Source organism: Trachurus japonicus, chromosome 7, assembly GCF_045865225.1.
Source record: "Trachurus japonicus isolate A0001 chromosome 7, Traja_1.0".
Classification (NCBI taxonomy): Eukaryota; Metazoa; Chordata; class Actinopteri; order Carangiformes; family Carangidae; genus Trachurus; species Trachurus japonicus.
Genome location: NC_140913.1, coordinates 27,244,108 through 27,252,352, shown reverse-complemented (window position 1 = coordinate 27,252,352; position 8,245 = coordinate 27,244,108).

Sequence of the window (8,245 nt, the reverse complement as noted above, 5' to 3'; positions counted from 1 at the left end):
GAGACGTCTCTCCCTGCACTGTCTCTCCTCGCTCACATTTACCATTACCAGTTTATTTATTTCATTCTTTAATGAGCTGACCCTAACGAGCGCTGACAGCATGTCTGGCGTCTGGGCCTCCTCATCACTGTCACCGGTACGACCTCCTCCCAAGTGACAAACTCGTGTCTAAATGGGGATGTGAGAGGCTGCTGGGCTATGTTTAACTAGCGGGGCACCTACAGACACAGCCTTATCTTCACATTTTCAATACTGCCTCTCAATTGTTCCTTTTTTTTTTCTCCTGGTGGTTGATTGTAGAGAGATTTGGGGTATGAGATGAAAGCCATGTTGTCAAGCTGTCAGTTTCTCTACTTGACACACACTTGGAAGTTGAGTAGATGCCATAGGAGGAGGGAGGTGGGGGGGGCTCTTGTGATGTTACAGACAATTGCACTGTTTCAGTTCCCTGTGTCATCTATCCCGCTGTTTGTAAAGACAGTGTGACCTGCCTCTGTTTCCTCTGAGAGACGTGGGACTTGACGTGCATTAGCTCAGCCTCCTCCACAGATGACAACAATGCAGGAACTTGAAGGAAACGCGTTTTAATGTCTCAAATTGAACATACAGCGGGGTCCAGAAGTCGGAGACACTATTCTTCAAACAGACTCCTGTAAACACTCCGGCGTCTTGTTTTTTGGCGGCAGGAGGCGAGGATGGTATGGCAGTGGACTGGTGATAGACTGTCTCTGTCAGAGTTACCTTACAGCGGAGGAATAATGACGCCTCCTGGTAGAATTAGACTGATGAAACCATTAATTCTGTAAACACAAATTGCACTGAACTTTTCAAATCCCCAACAAACTACGATGGCAAACACTAATGAACAATTTATCTCAATGAATTCATTTGGTTCTCATTAGTCAGCACTGCAGTCAGTGTTTGAGTTTTTGCATGCGCTTTGTGCGAGCCCCTCTCCTGAGTACTTAGAGAAACTGGCCACATTTTCCCTCTCTTTGCTTTCATCAGCATTTCTGTTGGTAAAATGTGAGTGCTGCTCAACTCAGGCATCGAATGACTAACAAGGACTGTGGTTCTGCAATATAAATGTTTTGTTTGACTTTGCATTTTTAATGTTTACAGCCCATATGTCATCAGAAAAAAGCTGCACACCCATCATCTCTATCTAACTATGCATTCAATCTGTGGCGAGGACTGAAAATGTATTTAAGGTTTAAGTTTAACTTTACAGAAGTGTAAAAGGAACAGTTAGTAACATTTTGGGAAAGACATACATTTACCTAATTACCAGATGTCAACTGAGACGATTGATACTTCTCCTGTGTTTGTGTGATAAATATGGAGCTACAGCGACCAGCCAGTAAACAGGCAACAGCAGGTAAACACAAAAGAGCTTAACTTAATTTTAAACTTAGTTTTACAAGACAATAATGTGAGAGAATAACTGAGGCCCAAAGCAGAATCATTTTTCTGTGTTTCTTTCATCGGTCTTTGATATCAAGGTAAAGCCCTAAGTCACACGACAACAGGGTTTGTGCTGCTTTGCTTTGTCTTTCTGACCCGGTCTTTTATTTTATTTTTTTATCTCCATCATCTGGTCACAACAGCAGAAGCTGGATAATACTGTCACAGTTTCTCCTTATCACATCTAGATATAAATGCACACGTGTTAACTCAGCACACTCACTCAACAGATGTTGACAGCTGAGATAAAACCTACCACCAGCATAACCACCGCAGTCTGCCTCCCTTTGCTCTCTCTGTTTTCTGCTACCTAATGATGGAGAAACTGAATAAGAATTTACACCAAACAAGTCCAGCCCAAATAAATAAATAAATAAGGTACATATAAATGGCAACAACAAGTAAACAAAAACAACAAACAAATTAATCCAGTGGCTGTTCAGGAGTCACAATCTCCCTCCAAAGCTCTGATTTGCCCTGTTGCTCTGTTCCTTTTCTTTTTGAGCAATTAAAGTGGAAATGCAAAGTCCATTCTTGGCATTGGATACAAAAAAACAAGTAAATGAAGATATATATTCACATCAATAGGTAGGTTTTCTTATATATCAGACAAAGGAGACTGCTACTTTCAGTTCGCTCCTTAAGGACGGTGCTCCAGGTGTATGGTTCATCGTCTGGTGGGCCCACTTCCTTATTTCAATCGCCTGAGTGGCTTTCTGTACAGATGATTTTGGCCTTTTCCCAGTCCATTATGTGGTTTTCTCTTCTGCAGTGCTCCATGATGGCTGATTTTGAATCATCAGTGTGGTGGTGCTGTCGTATCTGGCAGGGCGATCATGCCTACGTAAAATCAGCTGATGAGACACGTCACACCAACTATAGTGACGCAGTAGAAACCTGTAAAGGCATGAAAACGAACAGCCTCTCCTTTGTCTGATATATGAGAAAACCTGGCTATTCAAAATTGGCAGACATAATGAATTCCATCGAGCTATACATATCTATATAAAAGCAACAAAAGGACAGTTCACCTTAAGCCACCTTGGCACCCGTGGTGTGTGCACATTTTGTCAAAAGTATTTTTTACTTTAAACTATGCTCTGTCTGGGCCGAAAATGTTTGTATGATCAATAAGTTGTGCATAAAACAGAACTTGAGACCCAGTTCAGACCAATATAGGCCAAATCACTTTGTGGTTTTCAGGAGGGTGAAGTCCGTCTAGACCTCTGGTCTGAACTCAGAACAAATGCACATCATACTTGAAATCATCCTTGACATCAAAATTGCTCTTGAGTGCTATTGGAACTGACTCACACTTAATGGGAGGACAAAAAAATGTGAGAGGAAAACCTGTGTACATCCGCTGCAGCCACAAAGCCTCCATCATGTGAAGACAGGGTTCAGCACAAAACACAGAGAATAAAGGCCGACATCCACAAACATACGCAAGTGTTTTGCTTATACAGTTTACACAAGTGTGTAGCTAATCAGGATAATGTGCATTGGTTTGCTTTTAACACCCGCTCCTCTCTTATGTTTATATTTAAAAAAAAAAAAAAAAGATACTCATAAAGAGACTGGGAGAAGTATTGCTTAAGAATGGCTTACTTTATGTGTGATGAACTGCTGGTCCAAAAACTTACAAAGAAGATGAACCAGTTGCTGTGAACACTGCTGCTTTTATGTCTGCACTTATCAGCAAAGTCCCTGTGTGGATTAGTGCTAATCCCCTGCCATTATGACCACAATAGTTTCATTAAATAACCCGACATATTGTAGCAAAAATGTGTTTGTCATATAATGAAACCGCAGAGGATATGCCAGTAGGGTGCAATGAAGAATACCCAAAACGAGAGAGGGACATTCAACATGGCTTAGCCTAATAACACACTGACTAGACTTGTTACGGCACAAGATTATTGTAGGAGGAGAAAGGGGTTTTATTCTGTACGGTGTTATTAAAGATTAATTAAAATTCAAACAAAAAGAAATGCTCAAATGAAGACGAAAAATAAATAAATAATCTAAAAATGGCTAGTTTGCATAAGAGCATTAAAGCTTTTCTGTAGACTGCATTTTTTTAGTGTGCTGTATAGTTCCTTTGTGAAAGTTATTCAGTGCTCAGCTGCATTCAAACATTTGACGACTGTTATCTTGAAACACATTATGATATCGCCCTCTGTCTTTAACAGCACATCCTGTCGGTTTTAACACAAAATACATTTGCAGTGAAAATAAGGTTGGTGCAGAGATAAAACATGAAGAAGATCTGTTTGAGTAAATAGAAAAGGAGCTAAAGATGTCACAGTTCCCAGGTGCTAATTATACTGTAAAGAAGACATGAGTATCATGTCAGCAATGTTGATTTACACTTGTTTGACCACTACTGTTCCCGACTGTTTTACAGCCCTGCACATAATTAACAGTATCTAACATAAGGGCATCAGTTCAGCATTGGTGAATATACTTGTTTTCAACATCCCTGTCATATTTACACATCCAAAGCGGGACAAGGCAGCTGAATTTATATGGTACATTTCACACACAGAGGCAGTTCAAATTCAGAATATACAGTAAAATAAGAATACAATTCCTTCCCAGTGCATATTCTGTGAGTGTACAGTATCTTCCTGATGACAGAGGAATTGGTAATTATGAAGAGGTACTTTCAATGCATCGCTTGACTCAAATTTTCTTTCTCGTGTGACATATTTATGCTGCACTTGCAGAAATGTGCTGGGCTTATGAGTACTTGGCAAGGTGTGACAAGGCATACTATAAATTTCCAACTTCCTTCTATAGTGCGACACAGTCTCACAGTGATAAGGTGGAGTCATATGCAGAAAACTCTGATATTCAATCCAACGCTCACGCTCACTCAAAAAGAAATTAATAATACAGGTATTAAATGCTGCAGCTTGCAGAACAGAAAGTAATTGACACAGGACACAACAGATAAACAGCCGTTTGTACCAGGGTTACTAAACTAAAACTAGCAGTGAAGAAATAATTTAGACAACTGAGATTCAAATTAAAATGACTGATTTTACAAAAACTAAAACTAAATAAAAACTACAATGAAAAACGCAAAACTGAATTGCAAATAAAACCAGAAAATTTCTTAATAGACAGTGATCTCTGTCAACAAGTGAATCACAACCTGTTCAGGGCTGACTTCATATAAATGTATGGGAGACAGGGGTCAGGAGTTGATTAACTGCAGAGATATCAGAGGAGTCTTTAATTTATGAATTGACCCCAGCGGTGGCTCTGGCCTGAGACTCAGAGCTTGCCACAACAATTTAAGACGGTTGCCACGACTATAGACTAGGGATGTCACGATTACAAATTTTCTTGGTACGATTATTGTCAGAGAAATAATCATGGTATTACGATTATCACGATTATTATGCATTAATTCATTTCACAACACTATGAATGTGTAAAATCAAATATAGTCAAAATATAATTACATTACTCATTGTTTACACAAAATATTTCAAGTATCTATTAATATAGGACCAATTATTAATCCCCAGGGAAATGTTTGAAATATTCAGGTCATAAATTGTCATCTATTAATTATATAATTGTCATCTTTTATTTTGTGTTTTTTTTAATACAAATGACACGCTAACATTTAAATTCCTACCGATTCAATGTTAGGTTAGTTAAATGGACCAGTATCTGAGCATTCACCTTTATTTTTGCGCACATCAGCCGATATGGTTCCAACATAATCTTATTTGGGAAGTGACGGTATTTAGGAATCTTTACGATCAATTAATTGTGGCGTTTAATACCACGATTAATTGTGAAAACAAGTAATTGTGACATCCCTACTATAGACGCATCGCAGGCTGAGGCAGATGATTAGACTTTTTCAAACATATATCGATTGCTTCAGCATGCTTTCACTAAGAGAGTCAATTTAAACTTTACAAGTCTAGTCTATTGAATTGGTTCTCCATGTTTCAATTAATCACTGTTCAACGAGTCTGGATCCAGAACTGTGCTGAGGTCAGCCCCAGAGAGGTGTTCCCAATGCCCCACCTCTGCCACTGAGACCCCTTGATATCGCTGCCCTCCTGTAGGTGTTGTGTTCACGGGATGGGGAGGTCACCATGTGCAGGTCCAGGCACCGTGGCATTCCCAACCACCAGGCGCTGGTTACAGACGGGGCCCTGGGCGTCCTCTGGGCAGGTTGACCTTTTTTTTTTTGCCTCATTTTTCTCATGGGGCTTTCTTGAACCAATCTTTGTCCGGCCCCTCCCCTGAGACCAATTTGCCTCTTACCAGTTGAAGCGCTCCTCCTCCCGACACACCGCTTACCTGTTCATCATTCCCTCATTAGCGTGGAAGTATAAAAATCTGTCCATTTCCATTTGCGCCTGAGTTCATCCTCATCCGGTTTTGGACTTTTTTTTAGATTTTGCCTCAGCCTTCTTAAACCATTTGCATACTTCAATATTTTAGATGCTTATCTAGACTTATTGTACTTTCACACCAAGTCGTGCTCATGAGTCCTTTTTTTCTGAGAACTGTTACATATGTCACTGTAACAAGGAAACAAGAAGCATGAGTCAGTCTGAAGCTGGTCTCAGCTCCCACTCAGCTCTCAAGGTCATAATTAATTGAACGAAGGGAGGGGGAATCGACAGGACTAGTTTCTAGAGAGCCAACGCAGCTTTCCATCCTCGCCTCCGAGTTACTAACTAGTCTCCCAATTAGTACTTGTTGAGGGGTTACATCCACGGAGCACGGAGAGACGTGCTGCGTTTGAGGGCTTAAATGAGACATAAGGGCAAATAAAGATCTTATTGGGTCTCAATAATTGACAGACCATTCAGTAGAGGCACTGAACTACAATGAGGTATCCACTTGCACTCTCCAGAACTCTACTAAATGACAAAGGATTTGACAAGTAAACTGTGCTCATTGAGAGAAAACACAGTGACACACGCATACACACAAACATACTCTTTAGAGTGTGCATAGACTTTTGCAACTTTAATCATGACATCCATTCTTGCTTTATTACACCTGAGATTCCCCGGTTTAGCCTGAGGGCCATGCTGGGAAACTGACAGAGGGCCAGGGGCCAGTTCACATAATTATGTGTTTTGGTTGACAACCTTTCAACATTTAACTTTAAGCACCCGCTCTCAAAATGGCAGGATGTGTCAGCTCCAGGTGTGTTGCTGACAAAAATCTGAGAAATCGTACAAATCATTCCCTCTACCACCGCTGAAGTGTTTGATTAACTTATTTGCATTCCATCATCTAAGAGGAAATGACACGCTCAAGAACATAATGTTCATGAATTAAGGAAATGAGACTGCACTGAATTCAGTTTCCCAGCCTGACGTAGAACTGAAACACACGCGCGCGCGCACACACACGCGCACACACACACACACACACACACACACACACACACACACACACACACACACACACACACACACACACACACACACACACACACACACACACACACATACGTGTTTTCAGGACATATCGGGACATATGACAAAAATGTGAAAAATGGGAACATGCCTTTCCCAAGGTCCTAGAGGCTGGGGAATCAAAGTGTTTCTTCCCCATGCTTCCAGGAATATGCCCATCTGTTGAGATTTTGGCTAGGGCTATCTTTTGGTCAAACCTGATTTTAATGCTACTTGTGAGGACATTGTCAGGTTTATATGACTTATGGGTGCAATAACATCACACACTGATATGTCATGTTTAGGTGAATTGTGAGACCCATGGATACACACAAAAGTTTCATGTTTACATGACTTATAAAGACCAGGAAAGGGTAGGTCTATTTTCAGTGTTTTTTAAATGCTTTTACTGTGATTGTATGCGCCTGTAAAGCACTTTGAGTTGCCCTGTGTCTGAATTGTGCTATACAAATAAACTTGCCTTGCCTTGCCTTTCACCTTGACTCCTGTTGCATATGTTTGAAATACCTTTATAATAGACATAGGTGTACAATAGTCATGCTCATCAGTCAGGTAACCTCTGACAGAAATGTCAGATATTCACATGTTAATACAACACAGTAAAACTGAGCTTTGTAGAGACTTAAAAAGAGACATAGCTAAAAAATGTGGTCAGTCTACTTTTTAAGTCTTATTATTGTATTGCATTTATGAATTTTGTAGTAAATGTTCATGTGAATAAAAACATGGAACACTTTCTGCCATTCATTCGTTTTTAATTGCTGGCAAAATATGTAAATTGAAACAGAACAGACCACAGAAAATAAAGAAATCTTGCCTCCTTCCCTCCACGGAATAAGGCAGTGCAGTAGACGAGGCATGTTTGAACTGGACCAGTTTTGTATCTTTCTATAAAAAAGACCACAGTAAACCCTCTATTGAAGCATACAGCTTCTATGAAACAGTATATTCTGCTAACCTTTCTAAATAAAGTCGGAATTTACATAGCTCCCATTCCAGTGAATTGTGTAATACTTCAAAAACCAGATTCAACAACTTATGGGTAAGAACAACGCAATGCTGAAAACTTACGAGATAACTGTGGAAGTAACAATCCCTTTAAGTACTTTCTCTATTGCTTGTTGAAACTGAGAGCGAGAGTATGAACCTATCTTCTTAAACCTCATTTTCTAAAAGAAATTATGGCAGGTACTGTGAATAAAACCAGGAGAGTGGGGAGTTGAAAAAAACATGCTTGTTAATCTGAACATTTGCCAGGACTGAGCAACTTAGCACAATTTGTTACAAACAACATGGAATGAAAATAAAATTCA